Consider the following 13,675-nt stretch of genomic DNA (forward strand, 5'->3'; position numbering starts at 1 on the left):
GACTAACATTTGATTTGATTTGGATCGTGCATGTCCTAGAGTAAAACAACCGACACGTGTTTGTGAGAGACTCAACTTTACACAGTATTAGTGTGTATCTAAAACAGTTCAGACGCTGCAGACAGAAGTTGGCAGATTGGATGTACCAACTTCAGATGAGTTCCGTGATGTTTGTGGGGGTTGTTGAGCAAAACAGAGAACACCGTTCGAACGCTACAGACGTTTTTGTGAGAAGACCGATTTTCGGGATGTCTCATGATCTGACAAACATTGCTCTAGCTCTGCCTCTTTTCACCACAGATGCAGGGATTTGGCGACATCGGTTGATGCAATTGATTGTCAACTGAAAAAAAAAAMAGATGTCTCTAGTTTAAATTGACGGATTTTGATGGGGATTTTTGAAAATTATACTAATTAGATTTACGCGAGGCCGATGACAACTCTAGGGTGAATACAGTGTGTGTGGTATTTTTGTGTATCATTTCGTTGGCACAGTAGTTTTGATGTGGGTTTGTATGGTTGTAGAATGAACTGGTCTTTACAGACTTCATCAAGCTGTCGTTTGGAGGAAGCCGTGTCAGAAAGACCAGAGGGCGTGCAACTTCCTAGCAGGGGTAAGACCTGTCATCAACTGACGCATCACTTCACACTGTTTGTTATAAGCATCAAGCACGATTTAAGTATTTGACAATGTTTGTCGTYCCGCAGCTTGTGGAACATCGTTCGACTTCCACAAACAAATAGACTACCTCTTCCTGTTTGGCACGAAGGAGGGCAAGATTCACAAGGTGAGATATGACTGATTTTATAATGAATCAATTGAAGTTAAGTCATCTTGGAGTCATTTTGTATAAATCATACAACAGTTGTTTGGTTTTGGTTTGAATCGCAGTTGTGTATGTAAGTTAATTTCATAATGTAGGTGACATTTTAATACAAAAAAAGCTAGGTGTGTCAATCTAGGCGTGTCAGTCTAAGCTTTGTACTGTAGGTTTGCCATTCTGGGCTAGGTTGATCACCCCGTTTGGTTCCTTTCTGGAAGTTATGGAAATTTAGGTTTTTGGTTTCACATTGGTTGTGGGAATGAAGCCATACATATTCTGACCGGTAAAACTATATATATTTTTTTAAACGTTCTGAGAACAGAAGTGAACATTTTGCCTGTTCTGTGAACGTTTATTTGTAGGTTGCAGGGAGGTTCTGAGAATGTTTTACTCTGTTTCCTTGAACATTTTCCTGGGAGGTTTTATTAGTGCTCTGTCAATGGAAATTACAGTATACGTTATTTGTAGGTTTTTGAATAACGTCCTAAACTTTAACAGAATTTTAAATAAGACTAAATAACACTGCTAGCTTATTTTGGATTAACTTTTTTGAACTCCAAGCACACAAGACACATGGAAATTAATTTACGTAGGCATTAATCATGCAAACACACTTGTTTTATTGTGACACAGTTTCAGTGGTATTTGAACCTTTAATCTTGTGTTCTCTATCCATGGAATTGGTACACTGTGCCACCGGGATGAACTATCGTAGCATGTTTTTTCTGCATTCAAAGCTGTTCAGTCTATTCAAACAGACCCCATTTCAAAGGAAAAAGCACTCATTAAGATCAGCTGTGTCCATTTAGTGGGTGCGGCCAAAACACCTGAACACACTTAACAAGATAGAGGATAGAGTTTTGTTGATGCTGAGAACAGAATGTATGTTTTTAAATAACATTCTTAGAACGTTACTAAAGATTTCTTGTGGTTTTTATGTAAAATGTAACTTTCCTTTTCTTTGGCTAAACCAACTAAGCTCGTAATTTAATAACTTTATTCATACTTACAGATTACATAAAAGTTTGTTGAGTCACATGAAARTTCACATGCGCAAGAAGGCATTTCTGCCAAAAAGCGCATTTTGATTAAAAAAAAACATTTTTACGTTCAATCGGATCTCCTCTGAAGTCATGACTTGCGACATACGCCTAGTTTCCTGAATCGGGTCACATATATTTTCTAAGACTAGCTAGCTCCTTGAATTGTTTTGATTCATGCCAACTCGCACACATATACTCGCGCACACACAAACACAGTTACTGTATGCGTATGATGTCACCTCTTGTTGGGAAACAGTTAGCCCTGGGACAAGTGTAATATCTCTGCTGTAACTTATTCACTATATATCCCCTTATAGAGCAACAGGCCATTTAGGCCGGGGCTGCACTTTGATTTATACCTTTAATTTAAATGCAAATGATGCAGCTTGCAATATAGTAGAGAGAGCACATTTGGTTCACAGCTATATTGTCTATCTGGAGTGGTTTATGTGTTAATGTGAGGACTGACTCCTCTTGCTCTCTCTCCTTATTTATTTTATATATATATATATATACTACCATTCAAAAGTTTGGGGTCACTTAGAAATGTCCTTGTTTTTGAAAGAATCACATTTGTTGTCTATTAAAATAACATAAAATTGATCAGAAATACAGTGTAGACATTGTTAATGTTGTAAATGACTATTGTAGCTCGAAACGGCTGATTTTTAATGGAATAGCTACATAGGCGTACAGAAGCCCGTTATCAACAACCGTCACTCCTGTGTTCCAATRGCACGTTGTGTTAGCTAATCCAAGTTTATCATTTTAAAAGGCTAATTGATCATTAGAAAACCCTTTTGCAATTGTTAGCACAGCTGAAAACTGTTGTCCTGATTGAAGAAGTAATAAAACTGGCCTGCTTTAGACTAGTTGAGTATCTGGAGGATCAGCATTTGTGTGTTCGATTACAGGCTCAAAATGGCTAGAAACAAATAACTTCTGAAACTCATCAGTCTATTCTTGTTCTGAGAAATGAAGGCTATTCCATGAGAGAAATTGTCAAGAAACTGAAGATCTTGTACAAAGCTGTGTACTACTCCCTTCACAGAACAGCGCAAACTGGTTGTAACCAGAATCGAAAGAGGGGAGTGGGAGGCCCCGGTGCACAACTGAGGAAAAATACATTAGTGTCTAGTTTGAGAAACAGACACCTCACAAGTCCTCAGCTGGCAGCTTCATTAAATAGTACCTGCAAAACACCAGTCTCAACGTCAACAGTGAAGAGGCGACTCCGGGATGCTGGCCTTCTATAGGCAGAGTTGCAAAGAAAAGCCRTATCTCAGACTGGCCAATAAAAAGAAAAGATTAAGATGGGCAAAATAACACAGACACTGGACAGAGGAAGATTGGAAAAAAGTGTTATGGACAGACTAATCTAAGTTTGAGGTGTTCATATCACAAATGCAGATGCAGAAAAAATATAAAGATGCTGGAGGAGTGCTTGACACCATCTGTCAAGCATGGTGGAGACAATGTGATGGTCTGGGGGTGCTTTGGTGGTGGTAAAGTGGGAGATTTGTACAGGGTAAAAGGGATATCACTCACTCCATTTTGCAACGCCATTCCATACCCTGTGTACGGCGCCTAATTGGAGCCAATTTAAATGTATGTAAATTATTTTGTCTGTCTTATTCGTTTTGTTGACCCCAGTAAGACAGACTAGCTGTCGCCATTGGCGTCGGCTAATGGGGATCCTAATAAATCTACAATATTGCTGTGTCTTTTCCAGTGCTCCAAGGCCTACTTCAGCCAGTTCCTGGAAACCTAATAATGCCCACAACATGGCGGTGGACGCAGTTAAGAGGAACCACTTCCACCCCAAGGTCTTCATTTCCTGCAGCTCTGACCTGGTCCCAGATCATGTGAAGATGACCATAGGAGTTGGCAAGACAACACAAACAGATCTGGGATCCTTCTATTCTAAGATGACAGCCCAACATTGTCCATATGAACCCTAGGTCTTGCTTCATCTTTCACCCAACTATTACTTTACAAACTGTGAAAATTATTCCAAGATGTCCAACCATATTCATCACTTTCCTCACCCCCTTTCAATATAATTTGCCTGTCAGTTAATTTGACAAACCCAATTAGATAGTTATATCAGTTATAATTAAATACTTTGCTGACTAAAGTCAGGTATCTACAGTCAACTTTCCATGAAAACTTTGCTTGGCTCTCTCTCATCAAGCCAATGTTTATGGCTATACACAGAACTACCAGCAGATGGCTTGAACACATCAAAAACACAGACGTGTTTAGTGCTTTTCAACTGGTTCTCAACTGACTTCAGTCTTGTCAAGACTGTGTTCATTGTGTTGATTGTTACCACTGAGATATTGACTATGCCTGCATTGGTCTTTTGTGTTGGGGCAGACTGTTGGTCTACTTGTAAGTTTCACTTCACAATCATTAGTTTAGCACCTACCCCCAATCTGCCATAAAACCTAGTAATAATATCACATCTTCAAACAGGTTGAAAGGGCTTTGAAAACAACAGAAACCTCTGAAAAACATGAATACTGTGTATTCTACATTGTTTAGGGGGCATGGTAAAGGAGCCAGTTATTCACTTCAACCAGCTCTTCATTTTTTAACAGTAGTCCGTCTGCACACTTAAATGGCAATTTGAATAGGATCATGTGGATTGATTAGGTTGGCATTACTTTCTCCTTTTGATACAAGTCCTTGTAATGCCATCTATCTGAATGAGCTGTGAGTGATAAGTCACAGATATGATCTAGCCTGAGTCACAAAATGTCAGAAGTAGGTTACATAATCAGGGCTGAAGCCTGGCGGCCTGTGAGAAACTACTGCAATCTGTCAGCTGCACCCACACCCCCTTGAATCCACACGTCTTTCATTGGCTTCATGTGCTATTTGTCTATCCACTTTATACTGAAGGAAAAAAAACTCAATGCAACAATTTAAAAGATTTTACTGAGTTACAGTTCATAGAAGGAAATCAGTCAATTGAAATAAATGAATTAGGCCCTAATCTATGGATTTTACATGACTGGGCAGGGGTGCAGCCATGGATGGGCCTGAGGGCATAGGCCCACCAACTGGGAGTCTGCAGTTGTGAGGCCGGTTGGACTTACTGCCAAATTCTGGAGGCGTCTTATGGTAGAGAAATTAACATTAAATTCTCTGGCAACAGGTCTGTTGGACATTCCTGTAGTCAGCATGCCAATTGCACGCTCCCTCAACTTGAGACATCTGTGGCGTTGTGTTGTGTGACAAAACTGCACATTTTAGAGTGGCCTTTTATTGTCCCCAGCACAAGATGCACCTGTGTAATGATCATACTGTTTAATCAGTTTCTTGATAATCCATCCACCCGACAGGTGTGGCATATCTTGGAGAAATGCTCAAATTTGTGCACAATTTGAGAGAAATAAGCTTTTGTGCGTATAGTACATTTCGGGAATCTTAGAGGCAAGCCAGCAGTGGGATGCAGGGTGGTATGCTGCTGGCTCACAAAACAATCTCACCATTGGGAGCATTAACAGTCACTGTGCAGGTCTCCTTCCGTTTTATATTACATATTTTCTTTGTCGGCACCTTTGAGATACGGCTGTTCACGAATTCTCTAACTTATCTTCCTGGATCCCATTCCCTGCTCTGCCTCATCTCTCTAAGACCCTTATTAAGACCTTGCAGGAAGAAATTGAATGCATTACAATACAGTGAGAAGAGAGGACCTTTTTGGTGGGATAAGAGAGGGTGTAGGCTGCATTTACTCATCGGCTCAAGTCTGAACCTAATGAAGGCTCTAGCATGACGAGGTGGTATTCATTTTGATTTTCAAGCCTTTTCTCTTTCTCAGATGAGTAATGTCTGTCTTTGTTATTTTTGCTCTTTACTTTACTTGTACCTGCAGCCCATCTCGAATAAACTTTCTCTCCCACTTATGATGAACAAGTACTGTGACTGGTCTTACAAGAGTTTAGAGAAGGTGTGTATGATCCCACTAGGCACACACTGTTTGAATCAACGTTGTTTTGAAATTACATGGAACCAACTTGGAATAGACATTGAATTTACATCTGTTCCCAGTGGGATGTCTTGTTTTCTACTGTCTTTAAGGTAAATATTGTAATCTTGGTTTTATAGTGTTAGTGTTTGTATCCATTCCCGAGTCCTTTTACTTCAGTGACCCTGTCTCTGTAGGACCCCAAAGTTCACTTTTGACCTGAATGCGGCCGTGGGAGATGGTCTCTTTGCTCCTCCACTATCTTCACTGCAGTTACCACTGGTGGCAAGGTAAGTCACCAAATTTAGGCAGAGAGACCAATGCATGTCCTCTTTCTGTCTGTCTTAATTTATTCAGAAAATATGTCTAAAACAATTACTTTCATATGGATAAGAGGTGACAGCCAATGTATATGTGACGAAGCGCTATGAAACATCTGCTCCCTCACTTTGTCTGCACACAGACTGAGAAAACACTGGTGCTGTCTGATATGGCTGAACACTGGGTCTTTTACTCCAGTCCTCCAGGACCGGGTATGACATGGTTCACTGAAAATGACAGGATGCAATAGCCTACATATTTGCAGTAGAAGATCTGGACTAATTCTCAACACATGTATCTAGAAAATACAAATTCAATATTATCTAATTGAGATGACCAATTCCTTGCATGAGTGATGGCAAGCCATGAGGTCAGCCACATCCCTCCTTTAGAATGTCACCGCTGGCTGTGTGGGCTGCTTGCTTTGTCACTGCTGCTAATGACCAAAATTATCACTACACTGACATGGTGTTTGCTGTTCTTGTTGTTTTTTGCATAACCTACCGGGAATAGTGCAGCTGCCCGACTGGGCTGACGAGGCTCTGGTGACTAAGCGCAAGGGGTGTGTGTGAGTGTATGTGTAATTGGCCTAATAATCTGCAGCGATACTAAATGCCAGGATCCTAGGGTATCGACTGAAAAGGCAAGCTCTTCCTGTCAGGGTCACTTGAATAATAAGGCACGCACACACCCTCAGAGTTGTGTAGACTCTGACTGGAACGCACACCAGATGGTCCGAGTTGCATTCCCACTGATAATCTTTCTCTCTCTCTCTCTTGCCTTGCTGAATTGGTTTGTCACTGAGGTTACCAGCCGGAGTAGGTAAGGGTCGAACAACATGCTCAACTCGATTTATTAAGAGAATATCTCATTTTTCTATAAACAACTGTATGAACTGTCAGCTACAACACTCATTCCAAACAGCAGCAGGGTCAATCATGTGTCGGGCTTTGATTTCCATCATCCCACATTGTATTGCTTTCGAGATTTGACCAATGAATTCCCCTTGCATTTGTATAAGATGACAATTCCCTGACTATTTCTATCAATCCTTTGCTTTTTATCAGGTCCACATTTGACCTTAGTGTCAACAAATATGAGGCCATCTGTCAGCAGCCGGTGGTGGCAGAGAAGAAGGCCAAGCTGACTCATGATGAGTTTAACCCTGTCTCTACCCATCATCGTGGGAGACAACCGAGGCTACATCACTAGCCTCAAGCTCTCGGCTCTCCTGCTCAAGAAACACAAAGTAAGAGCCTTTGGAGCCCAGCAGCACTGGAGCTGTGATGGCAACTCTTAGCACTACTATTACCCTACTCTTAACAGTTACTTAAGAAAAAAACACACTGCACCTAATTAGCCCCACACTTAGCTTACTCCTAACAGATACTCTAAGCCCCACAAATACTGTTAATAATTGAGCACTCAAAAAAAACTTTTAGCAAGCACTACTTTACCCAGGAGACTCCTGTGTAATGAATCAACAGCAAGCCATGGCACCCTGTTCCCTATATAGTGCACCACTTTTGACCAAAAGTAGTGCATTAAATATTTTTATATATATTTTGTTTTGTGTGCTCAAGTGTTAACAGTGGGGCTAAGAATAGCTGTTAGGAGTATGCTAAGTGTGAGGCTAATTCGGGGCAGTGCCTTCAGGAGGAGTATTCAGACCCTTTGACTTTTTACACATTTAGTTACATTACAGCCTTAACCTAAAAAAAATTAATAATAATTATCCTCAGCAATCTATACACAATACCCCGTAATGACAAAGCAAAAACAGGTTTTTAGATTTTTTTTGCAAATGTATTACAAATAAAAAGTAAAAATACCTTATTTACATAAGTATTCAGCCCCTTTGCTATGAGACTCGAAATTGAGCTCACGTGCATCCTTTTTCCACTGATCATCCTTGAGATATCTCTACAACTTGATTGAAGTCCACCTGTGGTAAATTCAATTGATTGGACGTGATTTGGAAAGGCACACACCTGTCTATAAAAAAATCCCACAGTTGACAGTGCATGTCAGAGCAAAAACCAAGCCATGAGGTCGAAGGAATTGTCTGTAGAGCTCAGAGACAGGATTGTGTCAAGGCACAGATCTGGGGTATTGAAGGTCCCCAAGAACACAGTGGCCTCCATCATTCTTAAATGGAAGATGTTTGGAACCACCAAGACTCTTCCTAGAGCTGGCTGCCCAGCCAAACTGAGTAATCGTGGGAGAAGGGCCTTGGTCAGGGAGGTGACCAAGAACCTGATGGTCACTCTGACAGAGTTTGTGGAGATGGGAGAACCTTGCAGAAGGACAACCATCTCTGCAGAACTCCACCAATCAAGCCTTTATGGTAGAGTGGCCAGCGGAAGCCACTCCTCAGTAAAAGGCACATGACAGCCCACTTGGAGTTTGCCTAAAGGCACCTAAAGGCTTACAAGATTCTCTGGTCTGATGGAACCAAGAATGAATTCTTTGGCCTGAATGCCAAGCGTCAAATCTAGATAAAACTTGGCACCATCCCTACGGTGAAGCATGGTGGTGGAAGCATCAGGCTGTGGGATGTTTTTCAGCAGCAGGGAGACGAGTCAGGATGGAGGCAAAGATAAATGGAGCAAAGTACAGAGAGATCCTTGATGAAAACCTGCTCCGGAGCACTCAGGACCTCAGACTGGGGCGAAGGTTCACCTTCCACAGGACAATGACCCTAAGCACACAGCCAAGACAATGCAGGAGTAGCTTCGGGAATGTCCTTTAGCGGCCCAGCAAGAGCCTGGACTTGAACCCGATCAAACATCTCTGGAGATACCTGAAAATAGCTGTGCAGCAACGCTCCCCATCCAACCTGACCGAGCTTGAGAGAATCTGCAGAGAAGAATGGGAGAAACTCCCCAAATACAGGTGTGCCAAGCTTGTAGCGTCGTACCCAAGACTCRATCATTTCTGATGTTCATCCAGTTCGWTTTGCCATATATTTTTAACTGTGCTATTTCACAAAAGTTCTGAACCTATATACATTTTACGGACACAGTATATTTTACATTAGTTATCTTGTTATTAGTACCACCCTTCAGCTCCATTCAACCCCTCCCATTTATATTTTAGCACCATCCATATTGGATTTCTATTTGCCATATATTTTTCAACTGGGCTGTGATGTTTCACAAAAGTTCTGAACCTTTCTATTCTCATAGTTTCTACAGAATGTAAGTTGAAGATACATTTTTTTACTAAAAGTATTATATTATTGATCGATTGACTATGACTTTTCAAATCTCCCAGTAATGCTATCTGCAGAGTTAGCTCCAGGTAATGTTTCAATTCTTCAGCCATTCCTGGACCTGTAACCAAAAAAAAGCTACATATGGACAGTACCGAAATAAACAATCTAATGACTCTGTCTCTTCGCAGCAAAATCTGCAGAGCTGGGAAGGTTATATCCCCCATAAATATAACATGAAAGAATTTTGCATAATAATCAAAATTAAAAAATGGCACGTTTTGAATCCRGCATCGTTTTGCATATCAGTTCATTTATCATGTGCCATGGAATCAGTACATCAAATCTCTTCCCAACTATTTTGCAATCTATATGGCACAGCTGTCAATTTTTTGGTCCTTAAATGAAACTGGTATACTTTTTTATTTATCACAATTTACCTTAACCAATATTTAATACGGGGCCGACAGACAAGTTTTTCCCCCTTCCACTTGCCTCTTCCATTTTTGCGGTGATGCTGCAATTAGTTAGTTGTAATTTTGGATAGAGTAGACATTTCCATATATTTTTGTTAGCTGCATCTGTACTATTTATGATTTCATGTATAAAGACGACACCTTTTTTTATATATCATTTTTTATTAATTAGTATATTTGAGTTTAACCAAAATATTTGTTGTACTATTTATGTTTTATCTGGTGGATTAAATGGAAATTGCAACCAACTTTATGGCTTGTTTTAGAAATAGCTATATTTTGGAGATTATTTAATTTTCAWATCAACAAAAGTGAGAGGTTGTAATCTCAATAAAGGGAAAAAGGCAATTCTTGAACATTGGGTGAGACATTCTTACTAATTTAATAGAGAACCAGTTCGGGTTTTAAATATAACTTTTTTTATGACTGACACCTTTAGTGAGAGTTCAAATGCTTTAATATTTAATCATTTCTGCCCCCCGAATTCATGTTCATTATATAAATAGGCCTTTTAAATTTTGTCTTGCCATTCCAAATAAAATTGAATATTTTTTGCTCATATAATTTAAAAAGCAGGTCGCTAGGCGTAGGCAAACCCATAAGCAAATAGGTAAACTGGGATATGACTAAAGAGTTAATCAGGGTGATTTTTCCACAAATAGACAGGTATTTTCCTTTCCATGGTAGCAAGATCTTATCTATTTTTGCTAACTTTCTATAAAAATAGTTTGGAGTGAGATCATTTCTTTCTTTTGGGATTTGTATACCGATTATGTCCACATCTCCGTCAGACCATTTAATTGGTAAACTACACGGTAATGTATAAGTTGTATTTTTTTGTGATCCAATACGTAATATAGTACAAACAATAATATTAAGGGATTAGAAATCCATGCCATCTCAATGCCCGGCAGACCAACCCCGACCCCCCTTATCCCATAGCCCTGAAAAGACTGGGATCCATCCTTCGAAAAGAGCACACAGTGCCATTTACAGAAGCAGATCAACCACCAAATGCATTTCCATCGCCCTCACCTCACTTTGTATTATATAAATATAGCAATCAAAATATATATATATTTTAAAAATCCTATTTCTTAATTTCCATAATTAGCTATTAATATTTGTAGTAATGTAGGCAATTTATGCAAAGGATTTTACCTCTCACCAGTCTTGTCATTACCAAAATTACATTATTGCAAGCAATTATTATATTAGCAAACAATTATTGTGAATCATCCTATATTGTCCCTAACATCTTTTACTCCTTCGCAACAGTTGTGGGATACGCACATACACTCATACACACTTAACCCCTTTCCCCCCACAACAACCATAGACTCACATTCTCAACAGTTGCACCATCCCAGAGCCCAACTCAAGAAAGGTCTTGATTTACGAATGCATATACGTACAGTTGCAGCTGTATGAGAAGGCCTGCAAGACTGTGCCAAAAACATTTGGGCAGAAATTGAGAGATTTTATTAACCATTGTCACATCCTATATTATGGAGGTCAAATTAAGGCAGCCCCTTGCCCCTCTCTGATTCAGAGGGGCTGGGTTAAATGCAGAAGACACATTTCAATTGAAGGCATTCAGTTGTACAACTGACTAAGTTTCCCCCTTCCAGTGAGGGGTGGAGCAGGAACAGCAATGGGCTGGATGGGGAAAGATTGATGGATTTCATCTCACTACCTCTGCCCATGCAGCTCTCTCTCTCTCTCCAAATTCTAGGGCAGTGTTTCCCAATTTCAGTCCTTGAGTACCCCCAACAGTAGACATTTTTGTTGTAGCACCAGTCAAGCACACCTGATTCAACTAATCATCAAGCCCTCAATGAGTTGAATCAGGGGAGTTTGTCCAGGGCTTCAACAAAAATGTTTGCTATTGGGGGCACTGAAGGACTGGAATAAGGAAACACTAGGGAATCTCTCTCTCCTGTACCTATCAGATATGATGAAATTCCTAAGACGGAGAGTGAGGGCATATTTCAACAGAAATTGAAGTATTCGAATGCAGAAGATTTCTAGATATTTTAATTTCCTATCCTAGCGCTCATGAGCCAAAAGGGGTTCCAAAAAGTTGTGTAGTATATCATAATTGGCAGTGCATGACTGCAGGCACAACCCATTAAAGTACCACAAAATCACAATTGTATTTGGCATCACCTGGCCCTGCCTTGCACTTTACCTTGCAACCTCTGGAAACCGCATTAGTGTTTAACACTCTATGCATGACATGTACCGCAATGCATGTTGCATTGACTCGTACCCTTCCTTAGTCATTACTAGATAACAAGGTTGCCCAAGAACCGTTGAAAGGAACCAGCGCTCTCAAGCAAATAATCCAAAGGAAGCTAATTCAGCTGAAGTCCCACCCCGGGATACTCAGTGTTCCGTCAGCCAGGTTCGTAACCATAGCGATGACTGAGATAAGGAGATACCCGGGCGCTCGATATCCTCCCTGGGAGAAATTATGAACCTCCATAAAAGCCTGGGAGAAATGCCAGGTGGCAATAACACATCCATATTGGCAGTTGCACTCTCTGCAAGTATACCTTTTTCTAATTTGTTAATCTTCGGAAAGAAAGGCTTTTAATGGATTGCATTTCGCCAGGTCTTTTTAAATCATGTATTTGTTTGCAATCCCTTCCTTCCCAGCTCATGTGATTTCGGTGTATGTTTTTCTTCATAAAGGTCAAGTTGTTTCCCCTCCAGTATTTGACGTGTGTGTGCTGCTGTCTCTCTCACCAGGAGAAGAGTCAGGAGCTGCCCAAGGGACCTAAGGTGGGGATCGCTAATATGGAGAAGCTGCTGAGCTTACTGCAGGAGCCAGAGACCAGCAACGCTTAGAGACTATAACCACACCATGCAGGACTGCAGTCTCCCACTGTTTTTACTACTGCACTCCAGCTATAAAGCCACCACCACTCATGCCTTATTACTACTGTCTTCTTAAGCTACATACTATAACGCTTACTGTTCCCAAGTTTAAGTACCGGTACTGTACAGTCTATTGAATCTATGTGCTATCTACTATCTAGCCTACTGTCTTTCTCACACTTGCACTATACTAAACATATACACAACTGTAAAATAGTCAGTATGCAACCAGCAAAGTCTCCTTTACCTGATGCAGCAGATCCACAGCTTTTATTTGAAATTATTTTTAGGAAAAAATTGTTCAGTTTGTTTGGAAATATTTATTAAAGTATTCATCATTCCATGTTCTCTCTGTTGTGAAGAGAAAGAGATGCTATTGTCCTCGCCAGAACAAGTCACATAATATCCATTCTCTGCTCTTAGGGCTCAGCAATGAACAAACCAAACATGTATTACAGTTATGATGGTTTGGTTGAACACTTAGCAACCAATGAATATTGAATTAAACTTTTGAAATGGCCATTATTTGCACACACCTAYGGGAAGAACTTGAATGTGAGCCACTCCACTCATTATTTTGCCTATGTTTTCTAAAGTTGCCCATCGCTCTCTCTTAACAATCTTGCCCTTCACTGAAGTGGCCACCACTATACTGACTAACTATGGCTCAAATCAAATCAAAAGCAAGCACCCACAACTCTGCTACTTCAACCAGTAGTCTGGCCCTCAAGCCCTTTGATGTCAGAGCATGTGTACAGGGCCCTCGCCCTCTTACTGTGATTCATTTACTTCACATTATTCAAGTTCACTTTCAGGGATTTTCTGATAGTGTCTTTTCATAACCATCACAATATGTATAATGCCTTGGCTAGGCTGGGAATTGTAGTAGTGCTCTCCCACTAAAATGTGTGGGCTGTCTTTGACAATGTGCCAAA

At 40.4% G+C, this 13,675-nt stretch overlaps 1 long non-coding RNA gene across 3 annotated transcripts; it reads left to right on the top strand.

The window, feature by feature from the left end:
* Positions 1 to 13,083, top strand: LOC111970257 (uncharacterized). 3 transcript variants are annotated; one of them, XR_002878091.2, is made up of 6 exons: positions 1 to 447; positions 545 to 614; positions 709 to 788; positions 3,600 to 6,989; positions 7,235 to 7,416; positions 12,612 to 13,083. It is a non-coding gene; the product is annotated as an uncharacterized lncRNA (long non-coding RNA). The 3 variants fall into 3 exon arrangements; XR_002878090.2 differs by having other exon boundaries at positions 2 to 614; positions 3,600 to 5,828; positions 6,044 to 6,989; XR_011480598.1 differs by having other exon boundaries at positions 2 to 614.
* The last annotated feature ends 592 nt before the right edge of the window (positions 13,084 to 13,675 follow it).

This window comes from Salvelinus sp. IW2-2015, linkage group LG11 (assembly GCF_002910315.2).
Source record: "Salvelinus sp. IW2-2015 linkage group LG11, ASM291031v2, whole genome shotgun sequence".
NCBI classification, from domain to species: domain Eukaryota; kingdom Metazoa; phylum Chordata; class Actinopteri; order Salmoniformes; family Salmonidae; genus Salvelinus; species Salvelinus sp. IW2-2015.